Source organism: Gorilla gorilla, chromosome 5, assembly GCF_029281585.2.
Source record: "Gorilla gorilla gorilla isolate KB3781 chromosome 5, NHGRI_mGorGor1-v2.1_pri, whole genome shotgun sequence".
NCBI classification, from domain to species: domain Eukaryota; kingdom Metazoa; phylum Chordata; class Mammalia; order Primates; family Hominidae; genus Gorilla; species Gorilla gorilla.
Genome location: NC_073229.2, coordinates 190,688,388 through 190,709,303, shown reverse-complemented (window position 1 = coordinate 190,709,303; position 20,916 = coordinate 190,688,388).

The following is a 20,916-nucleotide window of genomic DNA, read 5'->3' as shown; positions in this document are numbered from 1 at the left end:
AAGTAATAATACTTGCGAGACATTCTAACTCTACAGAGACACAGGGCATAGAGTGCAGCAGCTGAAGCCCACATAGGTCTCCTCCACCCTTGGCCTATCCCTGTAGAGTCAGCCACTGTCAAGGATTTTTGGTTTGGGGTCTTTCTCTTCATCACCTTGGAAAAACTCCCAACCTGCTAGCCTTTACTGCTGGGTAAGAAGCAAGGAGATTTTCCACACCTGCATTTCAGAAATTGGCCAGCTCCCTGAAGGCACAGCCTTGTCGGTCAGCCCAGGTGGAAGCCTTCAGTGCACCAGCGACCAGGAGCAGATACTGCAGGTGATTCAAGCAGGAACAGGCCCTGATAAAAACCAAGGCAACAGTTTGGTTCAGTGGACTTTTCTGGTACTCCCGAGGAGAGAATATGGAGAGATAGAGGCCAGTAAGGTCATTCCTGCTGGCCAAAACCTGCATCCGAGCTGAGGGAATCCTGCGAGTGTGCAGACACAGTCAAAGCAGGCACAGATGCAGGAGTGGCGTGGAGTCTGCTCCCTCAGAGCCACAGCTTCTGACTGTGCCTAAGAGAGAGTGACGAGGGACTCGCCAGGGGAAGGACTGACCAGCAATTGGCCCGCTTAGAGGTCACAGGAAGCTTCTGACTGTCGCACTTCCTCTTTCCGCACAGAGCCCTGAGCACTTGCAAAGACGAAGGCAAGAATGCAAGGCACCTGATTAGAAGCAGTAGGAAAGGATGTGAGACTTTTTCCACTGTTGGAATTTGATTCCTAATTTCACATAGCATTGAGACCAGTCATGATAAACTGTATTCCAGAACAAGAGTTTTTGGGTTTTTTTGCATTGTTTTGTTTTGTTTTGTTTGAGATGGAGTCTTGCTGTGTTGCCCAGGCTGAAGTGCAGTGGCACCATCTCGGCTCGCTGCAACCTCTACCTCCCAGGTTCAAGCAATTCTCCTGCCTCAGCCTCCTGAGTAGCTGGGATTACAGGTGCACACCACCATGCCCGGCTAATTTTTGTATTTTTATTTAGTAGATACAGGTTTTCACCATGGTGGACAGGCTTGTCTCGAAGTCCTGACCTTGTGATTTGCCCGCCTCAGCCTCCCAAAGTGCTGGGCTTACAGGCATGAGCCACTGCGCCCGGCCCAGAACAAGAGTTTTTAATGGTTCTTGGTTGCTTTAAGTTTACCATATCCAATGTCTGTTGTTAGCAAAAGGGGCACTCAGAACACCTCGGAATTCAGCTTATGAGCAATAAAAGGAGACGGACCCGTTATTTAAATTGCTTTTTTTCTGGACTTTGGAGGTGGAAGACTTCCCAGGCAAGACTAATTCCTAGGCCCTGGGCAAGCTCTTGCTGCTCTTTCATCCTGGGAATTTCCAGAGCTTGCCTTCCAGAGACAGGTGAAATACATTGTCACATTTGGCAAATGTTTGGTTTGTACTATGAGAGCAATATGCATGATGTTTCATCCTAAAAACTGGAAATCCGATCTGGTCTCTTTAGTATAATCTCAGAAGTCATTGCCTTTGTATCTTGATGTGTGTTAGTGGAGAACACTGCCGGCAATGGAAATTCATTAACCATTAGAGAGTCGGCATTTAAAGTAATCATAGGTGATAAGTAAAATGTGAAAACTCAGGCTGGGTGCGGTGGCTCACGCCTGTAATCCCAGGACTTTGGGAGGCCGAGGTGGGCGGATCACGAGGTCAGGAGATCGAGACCATCCTGGCTAACATGGTGAAACCCCGTCTCTGCTAAAAATACAAAAAATTAGCCGGGCGTGGTGGCGGGGGCCTGTAGTCCCAGCTACTCGGGAGGCTGAGGTAGGAGAATGGCGTGAACCCGGGAGGCGGAGCTTGCAGTGAGCGAAGATCGTGCCACTGCACTCCAGCCTGGGCAACAGAGCAAGACTCCGTCTCAAAAAAAGAAAAAAAGAAAACTCAAAGATTAGGTTGATACAGAACTTGATTACTTTAAAAGCCCAACAATATATATTCAGAATTTAAACTGCCATATAACATTCTTTCTCAAAATAACTCTCAAGAACTCAAAATATTTTTCATTTAAATGTCAAAATATAAAGAAAGTTAGGAGACACAAATGAGTCATGACTAACTTCCAAGATGAAGTTCATGCTAGCTGTGAACAGTAAAGTGTCATGTTGGTTTCAGCTCCAGAGACAGTGCTTTTCTTTGTTATAATAACTTCATGGGGCAGAGGTGCAGTTGGGAAATACTTCCTGCACAAGCAAACATTCTCAACCTAGACAGTGGGAATCCTGGCACTGGGCAGCGTGACTGCAGGCTGCATGCGCAGTGAGAGTGGCCTGCATGCGGGGGTGGTGGAGAAATCAACGGCCTCTTGTTTCATAATTCTCCTCTGACTGCACTTGGCTTACTATGACATACCTCAGTTTTGTCAGCTCTCTTCCCACACTCCACATAGCAGTGGTGAATTTCTGCCATTCCGAATTTCAAGTTGGGTTCAGTTACTCTTTCGTGTTTTTACATTTTTGGATTGGATTTCTCAGATGTTTTCTTAGATTAATTTGTATGGAGAATTTACAAGCCTTAACAAGAAAGCACAAGTTGTTGCAACACCTGAGGATACTCTGAAATTGCATCAGATTACTGAGAAGACACTAGATGGGCTCAAAAATAATCATTTCTCCTTCAAGGTCTAGAAGAGAAGTGCACTCTAGACTGCATTTAGACAGCAAAGACTGAGCTGGCTCTGCCTGCAGCCCTGGCAGGTCAGTGTCCCCTGGGAATGTGGAGAGGGCAGAGGCTGCAGATGTCTGTGGAGAGGAGCCACCCACAGTGAGAAAACTGCAGTCCTCCTGACCTTCCCTCAGGCAGCTGCTGAGAACTGACCTAAACTGGGCTGGTCACGTAGGATTCCCAGGGTTTTGCTGTTATTTTGTTTTTGGTGGATATAACAGAAATCATAGAAAAGTTGGTGAGGATTAGCTACTCCCTGACAACTTTATTATGAAAGTCACAGGTCAAAATCTGCCTTCCCTACAGACATGCGTTTAGCAGACGTTCATTAGCTAGTACATTAGCAGGAAGCAGGACACCTCGCTGTTCTCCTATGTTCCTGATGAATCGCGTTTCTTCTTTCTTTCAGGCTCTCTGAATGAGTCATCCATCTGAGGTAGATAGGACAGTATTTCAGCCAAGACACAATTCCCACCTAAACTAATAATTCCATGGGGTAGCTTAATGGTGGTTTCCCATTTCTAGTTATTAGATCACCTTCTATAGAGTAGACTCTATTAACAAAATCTGTTCACTTATACACAAACATGGGTCCTAATGAAAAGGCAGGATAAATGTTCAGTTCTTTTCTTCTCTACCCAATTTTAAATATAAGGAATTGATGTGATTCATCACATAAACAGAATGAAGAACAAAAACCATATGATCATCCAATAGATGAAGAAAAAGCATTTGATAACAACCAGTATCCCTTCATGATAAAAAACCCTCAACAAACTAGACATCAAAGAAACATACCTCAGAATAATAAAAGCCATATATGACAGACCCACAGCCAACATCATAGTGAATGAGGAAGAGTTGAAAGCATTTCCTCTAAAAACTGTAAACTTTAACTTTAAAGACAAAGATGCCCACTCTTCCCACTTCTATTCAACATAGTACTGCAGGTCCTAATCAGAGCAGTCAGGAAAGAGAAAGAAATGACACCCAAATTGGAAAAAAGGAAGTCAAATTATCTCTGTTCACTGACGACATGATCTTATACCTAGAAATCTCTAAAGACTCCTCCAAAAGAGTTCTAGATTTGATAAATGACTTTGGTAAAGTTGCAGGATACAAAAGCAACATGCAAAGATCAGTAGCATTTCTATACACCTGTAACATGCAAGCTGAGAACAAAATCAAGAATGCAATCCCATTTACAATAGCCACACATATACACAAAATACCTAGGAATCCACTGAACCAAGGAGGTGAAAGATCTCTATAAGGAGAACTACAAAACACTGACGAAAGAAATTATAGACGAAACAAACAAATGGATAAACATTCCATGCTTGTAATTGGAAGATAAATATTGTTAAAATGACCATACTGCCCAAAGCAAGATACAGATTCAATGCAATGCCTACCAAATTACCAATGTCATTTTTCACAGAATTAGAAAAAAAATCTTAGAATTCATATGGAACCAAAAGAGAGTCTGAATAGCCACAGCAATCTTAAGCAAAGAGAACAAAGCTAGAGGCATCACACTACCTGACTTCAAACTATACTACAAGGCTGTAGTAACCAAAACAGCATGGTACTGGCACAAAAATAGACACATAAATCAGTGGAACAAAATAAAATACCCAGAAAGAAAGCATCATACCTACAACCAGCTGATCTTCAACAAAGTCAACAAAAATATACACTGGGGAAAGGACACCCTATTTAATAAATGATGCTGGAAAACTTAGAGAGCCAAGTTTGGAAATGATGACACCCTATTTAATAAATGATGCTGGAAAACTTGGAGACCCAAAGCTCTCACCATATACAAAACTTAAGATGAGTTAAAGACTTAAATGTAAGACCGGAAGCTATAAAAAATCCTAGAAGAAAACCTAGGAAAAACTCTCCTGGACATTGGCCTAGGCAAAGAAGTTATCAGTAAGACTTCAAAAGCAAATGCAACAAACCAAAAATAGATATATGGGACTTAAATAATGCAAGAAACATCTGTACAGCAAAAGAAATAGGCAACAGAGTAAACAGACAATGGGAAAAGGACATGAACAGACATTTTTCAAAAGAAGATACACGAGTGGCCAAAAAACATGAAAAAATGCTCAACATCGCTGATCAGAGAAATGCAAAGTAAAACCACAATGAGATATACCATCTCACGTCAGTCAGAATAGCTGTTATTAAAAGGTCAAAAGGCAACAGATGTTGGCAAGAATGCAGAGAAAAGAGGACACTTAAACTGTTGGTGGGAATGTAAATTAGCACAACATTCATAAAAACAGGATAGAGATTGCTCAAGAACTAAAAATAGAGAACCATTCAATCCAGCAATCCCACTACTAGGTATCTACCCAAGGGAAAAGAAATCATTAAAAAGACACCTGCTCTCATATGTTTATCACAGCACTATTTGCAGTAACAAAGTTTGGAATCAACCTAAGTGTCCATCAACAGATGATTGGATTCAGAGAATGTAGTATATGTGCACCGTGGAATACTATGCAGCCATAAAAAAAGAATGAAATCATATCTTTTGCAGCAATATGGATGGAGCTGGAGGCCATTGTCATAACTAAAATAACTCCAAAACAGAAAATCAAATACCACATGTTCTTACTTCTATGTGGGAGCTAAATAATAGGTACACATGAACATACTGACACTGGGAACTCCATTTATAAAATCTGATGGCTTTTTCCTGCCACCTTGAGAAGAAGGTGCCTGCTTCCCTTTTGCCTTCTGCCATGATTGTTAGCTTCTGGAGGTCTCTGCACCTATGCAGAACTGTGAGTCAATTAAACCTCTTTCCTTTATAAATTACCCAGTCTCAGGTAGTATCTTCATAGCAGTGTCAGAACCGACTAATATGTTCACTGAAAGCCCAGACTTCACCACTATCCAAAATATCCATGTCACAAAACTGCACTTGTACCTCCTGAATCTATAAAAATAAAAATTAAAAGTTAAAAAGGAAGGAATTGGTGTAATAGCTATTTCAGTAGTGATAAATTATTTTGAATGTTTTCTGTTTTGAGCATAACAGACTCCTGAATTTTCATAGATTTAATGGGTTTCTATCAACTATGATACTATTCTCTTTCGCTCAAATGTCCTACCTTTGGCCACTGGGAGCCCTTTAATGGTGTCCTTTTGATATGATCCCATCAATCTGAAAGCTTTCATGTTTGCTGGTACAAGATTCTCCCGCTCACCCTGTCTTTTCCTTGTCCCCAACATGGAAGGAAGAGACATTTCTCCAAGGAGTTCTGGCTGCGTTTATGAGGAGTGGTGTTTGTAGCCAAAAGATGGACTCTTGGCACACTTACGCTGTTAGGCGGACATTGCTTTTTGGCCATTTCAGTGGTCAGTGCTAGAAAGGTGTCTTTTTTAAAATCGCAAGTTCATATTGATATTTACACTTCAACTCTAGTATTGTATTTCTACTTAATTTACTTGATTTTATAATTGAATCTCTTTTCTCTTATACTGAATAGCATTATTTCTAATCACATAAATATTCTCTACTTACTTGCTTTAACAATATAGTTTCACAATAACAATACCATTATTAACACAAACAGTGAAACTACTGAATACAATTTCAAAATTTTATTTACAGTTTTTGTCTTTAGAATCCATGTCCTAAGCATGTGTGTTCCAAGTAATAATAGTTCTAAATTCACTTGAAATGACCTTTTACTGTGTGTTATGTAAGCACCTATCCAATGTAGACTTTAATGCAATTGTTAGTTTTTATTTTCAGTGTAAAGTTTCTGCTTTCTAGCAGCTGCTAGTTCTTAGAAGGCTAGTCCTGTTAGCTACAGGAGGTGGGAGGTCAGTCTACCACGAACTTCGAGACAATCTAACCATCAGAGCAATTGGGTCTAAATGCTTCCATTCTTCATCATTTAGTCTGTGTACACCAATAAGTTCTGGATAAACAAATCAATTTCTGCCTTTTCCTTTTTAACTCTTTTTTTTTTTTTTTTTTCGAGATAAGGTCTTGCTCTGTGGCCCAGGCTGGAGCGTAGTGGCGCAAACACAGCTCACTGCAGCCTCAACCTCCTGGGCTCAAGAATGTTCCCATCTCAGCCTCCCAAGTCACTGGGACTACAGATGCATGCCATCACACCCAGCTCATTTAGAAAATTTTTGGAGAGATGCGTGTCTCACTATGTTGCCCAGGCTGGTCTTGAACTCCTGGGCTAGCTAAAGTAATTCTTCCATCATGGCCTCCCATGGTTTGGGATTACAGATATGAGCCACCATGCCTGGCCTGCCTTTTACTATTTAATTTCAAGTGCTATTAGAACCTAGATATTTTAACTTTTTAATCTTGTCCTGAAAGACCATCCTGTGAAAGTTGTATTTTGTGCCCTTTTTGAGTGATGACTTTTCTCTTTAAATAAAAATAATCATATCCAACATATCTAAATAGCATGCTATGTATTTTCTCATTATGGCTTATACTGTATACATTCAAATAACTGTCAGTTAACATTCTCTTGACTTTATTCAAGTCAGTGTTTAATTTTTCCTATAGAGGGGCTTTAAGGAGATAGATGATGTTTTAAGATTCCACATGATGAGCAGAGGTGAAAAATATAAACGCAGCTCTTAAGGGTTTTGTCTGAAACCTCTTCACTCGTAAGTCAAAATGCAGACTTTGCTTTTTCTATGTGTTTTCTAGTACAACTAAATACCCTTCAAATAACTCACCTACCTCAAACCTTTTAGTGATTACAGTTATTTACTTAAAAAGACAAAACAAAAAAAGCCTAGGAGTTCTGCATGACTAAATGTGCTTAGTTTGCAACAGCAACATCATCGCTGAAGCATGAGTTTTGCAAGTTGGGTGAGGGTTAACACAGCCCAGCTGGATGCAACGCGCGTGGCACAGGGTGCCATTGCAGTGCCTGTGATTCTGGCTGGGAGAGATGAAGTGAGGTCACAGGGCAGGCCACTTCACAGGGGAGGACATGGGCTCTAGTGGCCCACCCCAGGCAGATGGTGTCTCTGGCTTCCCATGTGTCCAATGCACTTCTTACTCCACAGGGAACACACAGCCATCCAGATGCAATAAGCACTGATCAGCAGATCCAGTTTTTACGCTTTCCTTCATTTAAAGTCAGCCACATTTATACTTTCTTCTAAAAGCACTTCTAATCAAGAATTATAACATCATGATTTTTTACTATAAATTAGCATAAATTTCAAGTAAGTTGCCACTAAGAGCAAAAAGTGACTCCTTAAAAACAATTAGGGCACATTAGCCAATTGGGGGATGGGGAATGAATCAGGCAGTTACTTTTTCTAGACAAATGCTATGAAATCGCTCTAGGTCGACAAGATCAACTCTCAGTTGAACAAAGCAAGCTCACGGCATTTTAAAAATAGTCTGAAAAATGTGTGAACATATGAGGGAAAACTCTGCAAATTTTGTTTAAAATTTAAAAGGCTTCCTTTCTATTTAGAAGAGAGAATTACACAAGACCTCAAAGAGAGGTGTATATTTTCTGATGTTGGCATGAGCTGCCTGAGACCAGCTACAACTGCGCAGGTGCGTCTCCCATCAGCCCCCGGCACACTGAAAATGTATGCTTGTCTCTCTCCTCCATTGGATGGTAGGCTCTTTGGGAGCTCCTTAGTGAACATTTGTCATAATCATGGACCATAATAATTTAAATAACCTTTATATGTTACTTTAGGACATTCCTGAACTTCCTGTTTATCAGCCTGTCTCCCAACACACTTTCCTTGCAGCTAGAAAGCAGGGCATTGGCTTGGACTTGGCCAATAGGACACACCCAAATGAGACTTCAGTTTGGAAGTGTCACAAGGAAGCAGGCTCTCTGTGAAACATCCCCTTTGCCGGTCTACCTGCAGCTTCTGTGATGGAGAAGCGGTGGTTCTTTCCAGCAGCAGAAGTCCAGGCATTAACTGGGGGACAGCAGCAGTGAGGGCAGGTTCAGTCCCACAGCATGGGGGTGGGATTGGTCCTGGAAGCAAGACTTATTTCCACTCTGCAGCATGACTTTGGAAGCAACCTCCGATCCTTTAGTGAATCTCTTTGCTGCTCAAACTGGTCAGAGTAGATTCTGTTACTTGCAATTAAGAACTCTAACCAACCTCAGACAGGTAACATGGCTTATCAGTCTTCATGTCCTCAGTTCCCAGAGGGAAATCAGTACTGGACATAGGCATGTGGAAATGCACAGTGCACTACCCTCAAAAAGGCTGAGGGATGGGGTTCCTGCCTTTGCAGGCCCAGAGACTTTTGTCAGTGCCGAAGGCTCTGCAAATATTTAAAATGTGCTGCAGGTGGAAAGTCCCAGTCCATTTGGGCTGCCATAACAAATGCCATAGACTGAATGGCTTTGGCAGCAAACACCTACTTCTCATAGTTCTGGAGGCTGGGAAATCCAAGACTGCCAGCAGATCTAGGGTCTGGTGTGGGCTGCTTCCTGGTTTGCAGAAGGCTGTCTTTTCATGGCGGAAGGGTCAAGGGAGCTCTCCGTAGCCTCTTTTATAAGGGCACTAATCCCATTCACATGGGCTCTACCCTTACGGCCTCATCACCTCCCAGAAGCCCCACCTCCTAATACCATCGAATTGGAGATTAGTTTTCAAAATATGAATTTTGGAAGACACAGCATTTAGCTCTTAATATGAAAGAATAGAATAGAATTGCATTTAACATTTGCAGTAATAAATAAAAGTTTCACATGAACTGGAAAGGCTCATGTTGGCAGGATAAGTGCATTCTCTAAGTTCAACATCAATAAAAGAGCCTGAGAGTGAAATTAGAGCAGGAATTATTGGAACAAAGATGGAAGGAAGGGGGGGAAAGAAGGAAGGAAGAAAACGACAGGAGGCAGAAAGAGAGGAAGAAGGGAAGGAAGGAAGAAAGGAGGATAGGGAGAGAGGGAGGAAGAAAGTGTGGAAGAAAGAAGGAAGAAAAGAAGAAAAAGATGGAAGGAAAGGAAGGAGGAAGGAAGAAGGGAAAAAGGAAGATAGGAAGGAAAGGAGGGAGGAGAGGAAGGGAGGGAGGAAGGAAGAGAGGAGAAAGGAAAGAAGGAAGGAAGGGAGAGAAGAAGAAAAGGGAGAAAAGGAGGGAGGGAGGAAGGAAAAGAGGAAGAATGAAGGAAAGAAAGGGAAGAAGAAAGGGGGAAGAGGAGAGTAGGAAAGAGAGAAGAGAGGAGAAGAGGAAAGGAGGTAGAAAGAGAGGAAGGAGGGAGGGAAGAAAGGAAAGAAGAAAGAAAAGGAGGGGAGGGAGGGAAGGAGGAAGAAAGAGTGGAAGAATCAAGGAAGAAGGAAAAGATGGAAGAAAGGGAAGGAGGAAGGAAGAGGGGAAAAGGAATAAAGGAATGAAGGGAGTAAAGGAGGGGAGAAAGGGAGAGAAAGACGAAGGAAGAAAGGAAGGAAGGAAAGGAGGAGAGGGAGGGAGGAAGGAAGAGAGGAGGAAGGAAAAGGGGAGGAAAGGTGGGAGAGAGAAAGGAAAAGAAGAGAAAAGGAAGGAAAGAAGGAGGGAGAGAAAGGATGAAGTTTAAAGGTTCTATATGATTCCAAGGCACTTAGCACAAATGGCTCCATTCTGGTTTGGTCTGCTTTACTGGGGCCTAGTACAGGAGGGCTGTCCAAAACAGTGGCCTCCCATAAACTGTGTTTAACATTTATCAGTGCCTGTTTGTTACAAAGGATATTTTAAAGAATACAAATGCACAGCCAGATGAATGGATACATAGGGTGAGGTTTGGAAATTCCTGAGCAGAAAAGTTTGTCTTCATGGAGTTGGGTGGTGCTACTATCCTGGTACATTGATATATTCTTGTTGATCAACCCAGAAGCTCTCTGATTCCAGCCTTTTTGTTTTTGTATGGAGGTTTCATTACCTAGACATGATTGATTCAATCACTGGCCATTGTGATTGACTCAACCTCCAGCCCTTCTCCCCTCCAAGGCTGAGGGTAGCCTAAAGCTGAAAGTTCCAACCCTCTAATCACACAGGGGTTACCCTGGCAACCCCCTCTAATGCTGAGGCTATCCAGGAGCCCCCAGCCCACAGTCGTCTCACTGGCATACAAATAGATGCATCACTTTGGAGATTCTGAGGGGTTTTGGAGTTACATGCCAGGAAAAAGGAGAAAGACCAAATATATGTTTCCTATTATAAATCACAGTATCACAGAAGGCCAAGTAGAAAAAACAAAAAGCCCACACCTAGAAATATAGCAACACCTAGAAATATCAAACACAAAGAATAAAATTCTAAAAGCTTCTAGAGAGAACTAATCACTTATAAACAGGGTGACTGAACACCTATAAATAAGTGGACCATGTGTCTTAACATACACAGGACAGTCCTGGGTTACACCCACTGACAAGCGTAATTATTACTAGTATCCCCTTCACGCTCCAAAGTGTCCTAGTTGAATGATAAGTTATATCATCATCCTGTCTACAAAGGAATAAGAGTAAGATTGATTGTGGACTCCTCAATAGCAAAATGGTACAAGAGAAAAACAGTAGAATGTTTTTAAAACATTAAAAGAAAAGAACTTTGAATACTAAAAGTTTTATCCAATCAAATTGTCATTAAATGTGAAAGTATAATAACAATATTCTCATTCATATATTTCCAAAATTTTGCCACATGTTGAAAACACTCTTAAAGGAAGGTTTAAATGAGAAAACAGCAAATCCAGGATATTTATACAAAAGACATAAAAATTAAGGGTAACTGAATACCTAGGTAAAGTTTATTATAGGACCTGTCAAAAGAAGAAGTTTTTAGACAAATTAAACAATTTAATTGAGCGAAGGACGATTCATGAATCAGCAGCAATAAACCAGTGGCAATTCAGAAAGCTCTCCTCCTCAGAGTGGGCAGGGAGTTTATAGACAGAAAAGGGAAGTGAGGTGCAGAATGGGTGTGACTGATTTCAGCTTTGTGTTTGCTGTATTTGGATGTGGACTGATCAGCAGGAAGCCTGTGATTGGCTGAAGGCCACTGCTCAGATTGGCTGACACTCAGCTGTTTGTTACGAAGAATACTCCCTTAATTAGGCTTTCAGTTTGTTTACCTACTTAACCAGTTTATACTTCCTTACTCGGGGATTTAAGCTATGGCAGCCTCAGGCCAAGTTTTAATTTAACAGATCAAAAAAGGAAAATGACTGTATTCATAACAGCCCAGAATTAAAATATCAACATGACGGGGGCTGAGGGAAGAGGGAGATTAACGGACATAATCATGTGCAAAAATTCTTGACTTGAAAGCACTGTAGACATTGCTAAGTTTATTACTATGGGTAAATACACAGAATTACAGGCTTCATATTAACTGTAACCACTATGAAAACAAAAGTGTAATGTTTAACTTTTAAACTGGCAGAATACTCAAAATGACCAAAAAGAAAGAAGGAAAAGAGACTTTAAATAAACAAAACAAAAATTCAATAAAAGTAAGATATGAAATAAATAGCAAAAAATAAATCCTGTTTATGGTCATTGTGATAATTATAAATGACAAAAAAATTACAAAAACAAAAGATAAAGGTTGCCAGATTGAATACTAAAAAAAAAATTCAATGATATGATGTCCAGGAAGATTGAAAATAAAAGATGGAAAAAATAGCAAATAGAATTAATTCAGCACCACATAATTTATCATGATCAAGTGAGATTTATTCCAAGAATGCAAAGTTGGTTCAATATTTGAAAAGTCATTAGTATCCTCTATGTATTTATAGATCCAGGGAAACAATACATAGTTATCCCACAGATGTTGTAAAAGCCTTGAACAAAATTCAAAACCCATTCCTGATAAAAATTACTCAACTGAAATTGACAGGTGCTTTATTAATAAAATGAACTATGTCTTATTAGTATACATGGGCACACTTCATTTTATTGCTTTCTGCTTTACCGTCTTTCACAGATACTGCTCTTTTTACAAGTTGAAAGTTTGTGGCAACCCTGCATTGGGCAAATCTATCAGTGCCATTCTTCCAACAGTATTTGTTCATGTTGTATCTGTCACATTTTGGTAATTCTCACAATATTTCAAGACTTTCCATTATTATAATATCAGTTATGGTGATCTGTGACCAGTGATCTTTGATGTTACTACTGTAATTGTTTTGGAGTGCCAAGAACTGTGCTCATATAAGATAGGAAAGTTAATCAATATATGTTGTGTGTATTCTGACTGCTCCACTGACCGGCCATTCTCCTGTCTCTCTCCCTCTCCTCAAGCCTCCCCATAACTTAAATAACAATATTGAAATTAGGCTAATTAATAACCCTGCATGGCCTCTCAGCATTCAAGTGAAAGGAAGAGTCACATGTGTCTCACTTTAAATCAAAAGCTAGAAATTATTAAGCATATTGAGGAAGGCATGTCAAAAACTAGCCCTCTTCCACTGAATAGTTAGCTACATTGTAAATGCAAAGGAAAATTTTCAGGAAATTAAAAGTAAGTGTCACTCCAGTGAACAAATGATCAAAAAATGAAAGTGCCTTATTTTTGATATGGGGAAAGTTGTAGTAGTCTGGATAGAAGATTAAACCAGCCACAATCCTCCCATAAGCAAAAACCTAATCCATAGCAAAGCCCTAACTCTATTAAATTCTATGAAGCCTGAGGGAGGTGAGGAAGCTGCAGAAGAAAGGTTTGAAGCTCGTTGGTTCATGAGGTTTAAGGAATGAAGCCATCTCCATAACATAAAAGTGCGAGGTGAAGCAGTAAATGCTGATGTAGAAGCTGCAGCAAGTTATCCAGAAGATCTTACTAAGATAATTGATGAAGGTGGCTACACTAAATAATAGACTTTCAATGTAGACAAAACAGCCTTAAATCAGATGTCATCTAGGACTTTCATAGCTAGAGAGAAGTCAATGCCTAGCTTCAAAGCTTCAAAGGACAGGCTGACTCTCTTGTTAGGGGCTAATGCAGCTGGTGACCTTAAGTTCACACCAATGTTCACTTACCATTCTGAAAATCCAAGGGCCCTTAAGAATTATACTAAATCTACTCTGCCTGTGCCTGTACTCTGTATAAGGAACATCAAAGCCTGGATGACAGCACATCTGTTTACAGCATGGCTTAATGAATATTTTAAGCCCATTGTTGAGACCCACTGCTCAGGAAAAAAGATTTCTTTCAAAATATTACTGCTCAACGACAAGGCACCTGGTCATAGAAGAGCTCAGATGGAGATGCACAAGATGAATGTTGTTTTCATGCCTGCTAACACAACACCCATTCTGCAGCTTATGGATCAAGGAGTCATTTAGACTTTTAAGACATATTATTTAAGAAATACCTTTTATAAGCCTACAGTTGCCATAGACGGTGATTCCTCTGATGGACTGGGGCAAAGTAAATTGAAAACCTGGAAAGGACTGACCGTTTTAGATGTCATTAAAAACATTCATCATTCATGAGAGGAGGTCAAAATATCAACATTAACAGGAATTTGGAAGAAGTTGATTCCAACCCTCATGGGTGACTTTGAGGGGTTCAAGACTTCAGTGAAGGAAGTAACTGCAGATGTGGTAGAAATAGCAACAGAACTAGAATTAAAAATGCAGCCTGAAAATGTGACTGAATTGCTCCAATCTCATGAGAAAACTTGAACAGATGAGGGGTTGCTTCTTACGAATGAACAAAGAAAGTGGTTTCTTGAGACAGAATCTATCCCTGGTGAAGATGCTGTGAACATTGTTGAAATGACAACAAAGGATTTAGAATATTGCATGAACTTAGTTAATAAAGAAGTGACAGGGTTTAAGAGGACTGACTTCAATTCTGAAATAAATTCTACTGTGGGTAAAATGCTATCAAACAGCATTACATGCTATAGAGAAATATTTCATGAAAGGAAGAGTCAATCAATGCAGGAAACTTCACTGTTGTCTTATGTTAAGAAATTGCTGCAGCCACCCTAACCTTCAGCAACCACCATCCTGATCAGTCAGCAGCCATCAACATCCAGGCAAGGCCCTCCACTAGCAAAAATATTATGACTCACTGAAGGTTCAGATGATTGCTAGCATTTTTTAGTAATAAAGTATTTTTAAATTAAGGCATGACCATTGTTTTTTTCAGACATAATGCTATTGCACCCTTAAGAAACTATAGTATAGTGTAAATATAACTTTTACATGTACTGGGAAACCAAAAAATTTATAATTGCAATTTTTTGCTTTATTGTGGTGATCTGAAATTGAACGAAGGTCACTCTGGTGAAGTTCTCCTGGGCATTTTTCTACTAAAGATTTGGCCAACTTTCTTAAAACATAATAAACAGACATTACTGCACTTTGGCCCTCCAGAAAGTCAACGAGCAAAATGTCTTGGCATCCCAAAACACTGTTGCCATGACCTTTGCTCTTGACTGGTCCACTTTCGCCTTAATGGGACCACTTCGGCCTCTTGGTAGCCATTGCTTTGTGCTTAGTCTTCAGTATTGTACTGGTGAAGCCATGGTTTATCTCCTGTTACAATTCTTTCAAGAAATGCTTCAGGATCTTAATCCCACTTGTTTAAAATTTCCATTGAAACCTCTGCTCTTGTCTGCAGCTGATCTGGGCATGATGGTTTCAACACTCATTGAGTGGAAAGTTTGCTCAACTTTAACTTTCAGTCAGAATTGAGTAAGCTGAACCAGTTGAGATGTCTATGATGTTGGCTATTGTTTGTGCTGTTGTCAGTCTTCTTCAGTTAGGGCATGAACAGAATGAATTTTTTTTCTCATAAATTGACATGGATGGTCCGCCACTGCTTCATCTTCAAATTAATCTTGTCTCTTCTGAAAACAGGTTATATCCATTTGTAAACTCCTGATTCCTTTGGGGCACTGTCCTGATTAGTGTCTTGTAAAGTATCAATGATTTCACCATTCTTGCAGCCAAACTCAGCATAAATTTGATGTTTGTTCTTGCTTCATTTTTTTTTTCTTCTTGCTTTCAAGTCATGTTGCTCTGACAGGGGCTCTTTTCAAATTGATGTCTTATCCTTCTTAATGCCTCAAACTTGAACCTGTTCAGACATGTTATAACAAGTTAGTACAGGTTTATTTTGGTGCAAAAAGTTTAAAATTCATGCATAGTTTTTTTCTTAATACACATTTCCCATTAACATTTTGAAAACCTCTCATATACATATATATGTGTATTATATTATTTATTGCAATATTGTTTCTTATTGAAAAATATTAGAAACAATCTAAGTAGTCATTGAGAAAACTATAGAACAATGCAGTATTATGCAGCTGTGCCAAAAAAGGGGAAGAAATCTCTGAAAACTGATATAAGCTGATTTCCAGGGTATACTGTTAAATGAAAAAAGCAAAATGAAAAGAATGTAATATACTATCCTTCACATAAGAAAGAAGGGAGATGTAGGAAAGTATGCATGTATCAGGTCTCTTGTGCAAAAGAAACAGAGGAAGTAGAAACCAGTAATTAATGAGATCATTTACCTACAGGGGATGGGTGGGAATGGGGTGGAAAGAATGAGAGGACAGAATGAGAGGAGACAAGGGGAAACTGATACCTCTGGGTGTAGCTTTTGATATAGTTATGGCTCTTAGAACAATGCTTTTCCATACTCCCCCAACAAATTAATATTTATAACCAACTGGGATGGGGGAGCCCAAAATAGAATTGTCATTCTGTGTTAAGCACTCAATGTAGACACTTAGGAGGGAGGCTGTTGGCTTTCAACCAGAGATGACCTTCAGTGTTTATGCCAGTCCTGTGGGATGGTGGGATGGGCTTCTCCCCATAGGATCAGCTCCTTCAGTTCAGGCACCACTTCTTTTCCATTTTCTCTCTCTCTCCCTCTCTCTCTCACACACACACACACACACACACACACACACACACACACACACACACACACACACTGTCTCTCTCTCTCTTTGCATCAACCAATGGGCAAAGGGTGGTAATTCCAGAAGTTCACTAGGGATAATCTCATCTTTCCCTCTTCTTCTTTTTTAAAAATAAAATAAGGAACCAAAGATCCAAGGACTTTCTTGCAAGTGACTTTCTTGCAGTTTCATAGCTGGTTAGGAGCTGAGCAAATGGCAATGAATTAACAAACCCTTGTCCCAAGCACCCTTCTGTGACATCAAGAGTCCCCTCTCACTACCCACATTTCCATCTAGGCATGCTCATGGAGGCAGAAGGCAGTTAAGGGGTAGATTTTCTTTATTTGCATCAAGGCCATTTGTTAATCACTGCAGAAGAATTGGTTGCAAACAAAAAATGGAAGCTTTATACTTTTTCCAGTCTATGCCCCTGCCTTACCTAGCCCAGACACTACATCTGAGGAGTTGAGATTTACAAACATTTGGGAAGTTTTTGTCCTAGAGTTTTCTGTACATTTTAGTAGATAAAGGGGATATTCCAATAAGGAGAAGGTATGTGTTTCGGAAAGCACTTTTCTACTCCTAACAACAAACGCCTCAGAATTTGAATTTGAAGGCCCACTGCCCTGGGGGACAAAGGTCCTCTGAGTCAGAAGCCACTAACCAGATGATCCAGCAGCAGGACTGAGGGTACTGGGGCAAGCACCAGCCCATGCCATCACCCACACAGAGCCCCAGGTATGCTTGACCATTGAGGGCCAGGAGGTTAACTGTTTCCTGGACACTGGTGCGGCCTTCTGTCTTACTCTCCTGTCCTGGACAATTGTCCTCCAGATCTGTCACTATCTGAGGGGTCCTAGGACAGGCAGTCACTTGATACTTCTCCCAGCCACTAAGTTGTGACCGGGGAACTTTACTCTTTTCACATGCCTTTCTAATTATGCCCGAAAGCCCCACTCCTTTGTTAGGGAGAGACATCCTAGCAAAAGCAGGGGCCATTATACACTAGAATTAGAAGGAAAAAGGGTAAATATACAGACTCTAAGCATGCTTACCTAGTCCTCCAAGCCCACGCAGCAATATGGAGAGAAAGGGAATTCCTAACTTCCGAGGGAACACCTATCAAACATCAGGAAGCCATTAGGCCCCCCAAATTCTCTTCACCTCTGAATCTACATCCTCCGATCCCTGCCTAAAGATAATTTTATGGGGAAGAGGATTTGCTTGTGTCTCCCCAGGTGACAATCAGGTGTCTATGTGGGTGCCCACCAACCATCTGAAGATCTGTCACGAGCCACGGCATCTAGTGGACCCACCTGCAGAGTACAGTGCGAATTGAAGGTTTGAAAAGCCTCGATTTGCTTTCTCTGTGCCTTCTGTTAATCAGAAAAGGCCTGTTTCTCATTATCAGTGGCCTCCCGGCTACAGCCACAAAAGTTTTTGCTTCTGTTTCAGTAGATTTACTAACGTGGGGGTGAGGGTAGGCTTGTGTTTTTGCAGGAGATGAACGAACCGTGTGGATGCCCTCAAGATGTGTACGACCATGGAATGGGAGACTGGAGGGACCCATGGATCCCAACCATGGACCGGGTTCCCCCAGTATGAGCCATGAGCCAGTTGAATCTGAATGCGAAGAAGGAATGAGGACCGACCGGAGTCACGATGCCTAACGGGCCAATGCTTTCTGACTCAGCTCCTCTCTACCCTGAATATGAGAGACCCTAATAGTTAGACAGGAATATCGTCGCCCCTATTCAGCATGAAGAATTTACAGCAGATGGACCTTCATCCTTCTGCAACCCCTAGGATTAAGGGTCCTCTTGTAAAAGGGAAAGGGGAGATATGTGGGAAGCGTTCAAACCAGAGTGACTCCAGTTTGAATAAGGGCTAAGAAAAGAGAAGCTGGGTCATCTACCGGCAATTAAGGGCTGCACAGCCTGCAATCACCTAGCTAATGATAGCTAGTAATAAAGATAATAATAATGATACCTTCTCTTTTATAAAAAAGAGGGGGCATGTTGGGAAAAAAGCTGAGTGTTGGGGGGGAAACCGAGGCAGGGCTTGCATAATGTCCTCTGGAATGTGTCTAGACTTGCTGGCTCCTTGCTTCTAGCCTTCGTAGGCTCCTAGGTCCCTATTCCCAGTATCTCAAGTAGCAGAACACGTTCCATGTAAATGCTAAACCATCACAGCTGTCGATCATGCGCCTGCCCTTTTGACCTCCACGTTGTCACCACCTGTTTCTTTGTTGGATTACCAATAAATACTGTGGGCTCCCAGAGCTCGGGGACTTCGCAGCCTCCACGATGGCCCCCTGTTGTCCCACCTTTCTCTCTCAAACTGTCTTTTTCTCAATCCTTTTACTCCACCGGACTTTGTCACCCCCACGACCTGGTGTTGGGTCTGATCACCCCAACACAGAGCCTGTGCTCACCAATTTTAGTCCTTTCCAGCACTGACCCAGGCCTTCTGGAACCCAGGGTATGTCTGCCCTGCTGCCGGTATCTGGGCTGGGACCGAGGGCATCCATCCTATCCATCCAGGACGCCTGAGAGCTCTGAGCTAAGACAACACCCTTGTCTGAACTCAGGTGTCTCTCTCCACCACCTGGGCAGACTGAATGACGCCCTTCTCTATCCCGAGGCCACGCCTCACACCCCATGGTGGACCCAAAGCTACTCCATATCCTGTCCTGGGACTACACCCCACCCCCCACCGCTGCATCAATATAGCAACAGGCTTCAGAGGTAGTTTCTGAACCCACATTGCTCCATAATGGTTACTCTAAGTGTGGCCTCCAGTTTATCCCTCAGTTCTGGAAGACTGAGATTCCTCTGGAGATAGGCACGAGCTCGCCGCCTGTGCCACCAGTCCCTGCTCTGGCTCTCAGGCTGCCCGGATGTGATGCTTTTCAAGCTCACCCCCGACTTGTCTCACACAGACTCCTAGAAGGCCCCTTACTTTGATCAGGTCAAACCCTGCTGCCAGCACAGGGCAAATGGGAAGCAAAGAGCCGTTTCCGTGTTTAAGTCCACCTGGGCAGAAATGAAGCTGAACAGACATTTCTCAGGAAGATTCCCAATGCTGGGGGAATGTTTCCTAGAGGAATATTTCTGTGGCCGACAAACATGGATGCAGAACAAATGACTCTGGGGAGGCAGCAGAGCGCAACGGGGGGCGCGGCCTCCACAGCCCATGAGCTGGCCACACCTGCCCCTGCCACGCAGGCTGAGCCACCACGGCATCTGCACCTCTGTATGGCATGGAGACTCGGCTACACCGCAGGGCTGAGGGCTGGCCCTCAGACGAACCAGGCCCCAGACAGAGCTCAGCACATGAGTTTCTTCCTAGTCTTCTGCAAACTGACATGTTTTCTTTACTCCCATTGTCGCCTGCTGTCTAAAATAAGATTCTTCTTCAGGCTGCCGCTACTCTCAGACTCAAACTCCAGCTCCGTCACGTTTGCTGGAGCCCTGCTTCTTCTGTGGCATTCCACACATGCCACGCTCTGCCCCTCTGCTCCTTGTCACCCTCCCTGCAGCTGGGTGAGCTGTCCTCTATACGCCCCCTGCGGCTGGGTGAGCTGTTCTCCACACGCCCGCAGAGTCCTGTGGACATCTCTGAGGCCCCAGTCCCCACACCTCACTATAACAACTGGGAACATGTCTGTCTCCCCCATAATCGTAAAGTCTTTGAAGACAAGGACGTCTGTTGCATCTTCCTTCAGCACCAAGCACAGTGTCCGCCCACTCACCAGAACTCACTCTTTTCCGGCACCTTCTTTTCCAAGCGCGTGCCTGACTTCCAGGGTCCTAAGGCCTGACACTGGCTCCCTGCCAGCTTAGTCTCCCTCCCCACCCCAGCCCACTCCTGGATTTCAGCCACACCTAATGACCTGAACAAGGTCCAGCCACCACCACCCAGTGCTACACAGGATCCCTTCTGCCCATCTGCCTGCTGCCCATCAAGGACATCCCCCTCAGCTCTCCTCTAAGCTGACTGTGCATAAAATGCTGCCCCCATTACCTTGTTGTATGCCCTTGATTAACTCTCCCTACCCTGGACAGACATAGAGCCGCCTTCCCTCCTGCTGGCACCACATCATGCTGGCACCCGCCTATCTGCCTCTCCCTGGCAACTGAGGAGACCAGGACAGCCAGTGGGAGACTTGCAGGGAGGAGGAGGGCACTGGCTAGTTCTCCGCCCTCTCTGCTTCTCCTCCAGCCTGGGGTGAAGGTAGCTTCCTGCTGCCACTACTGTCCAGTGGCCTGACTTCTCCTGACATCTTCACAGTCAATGC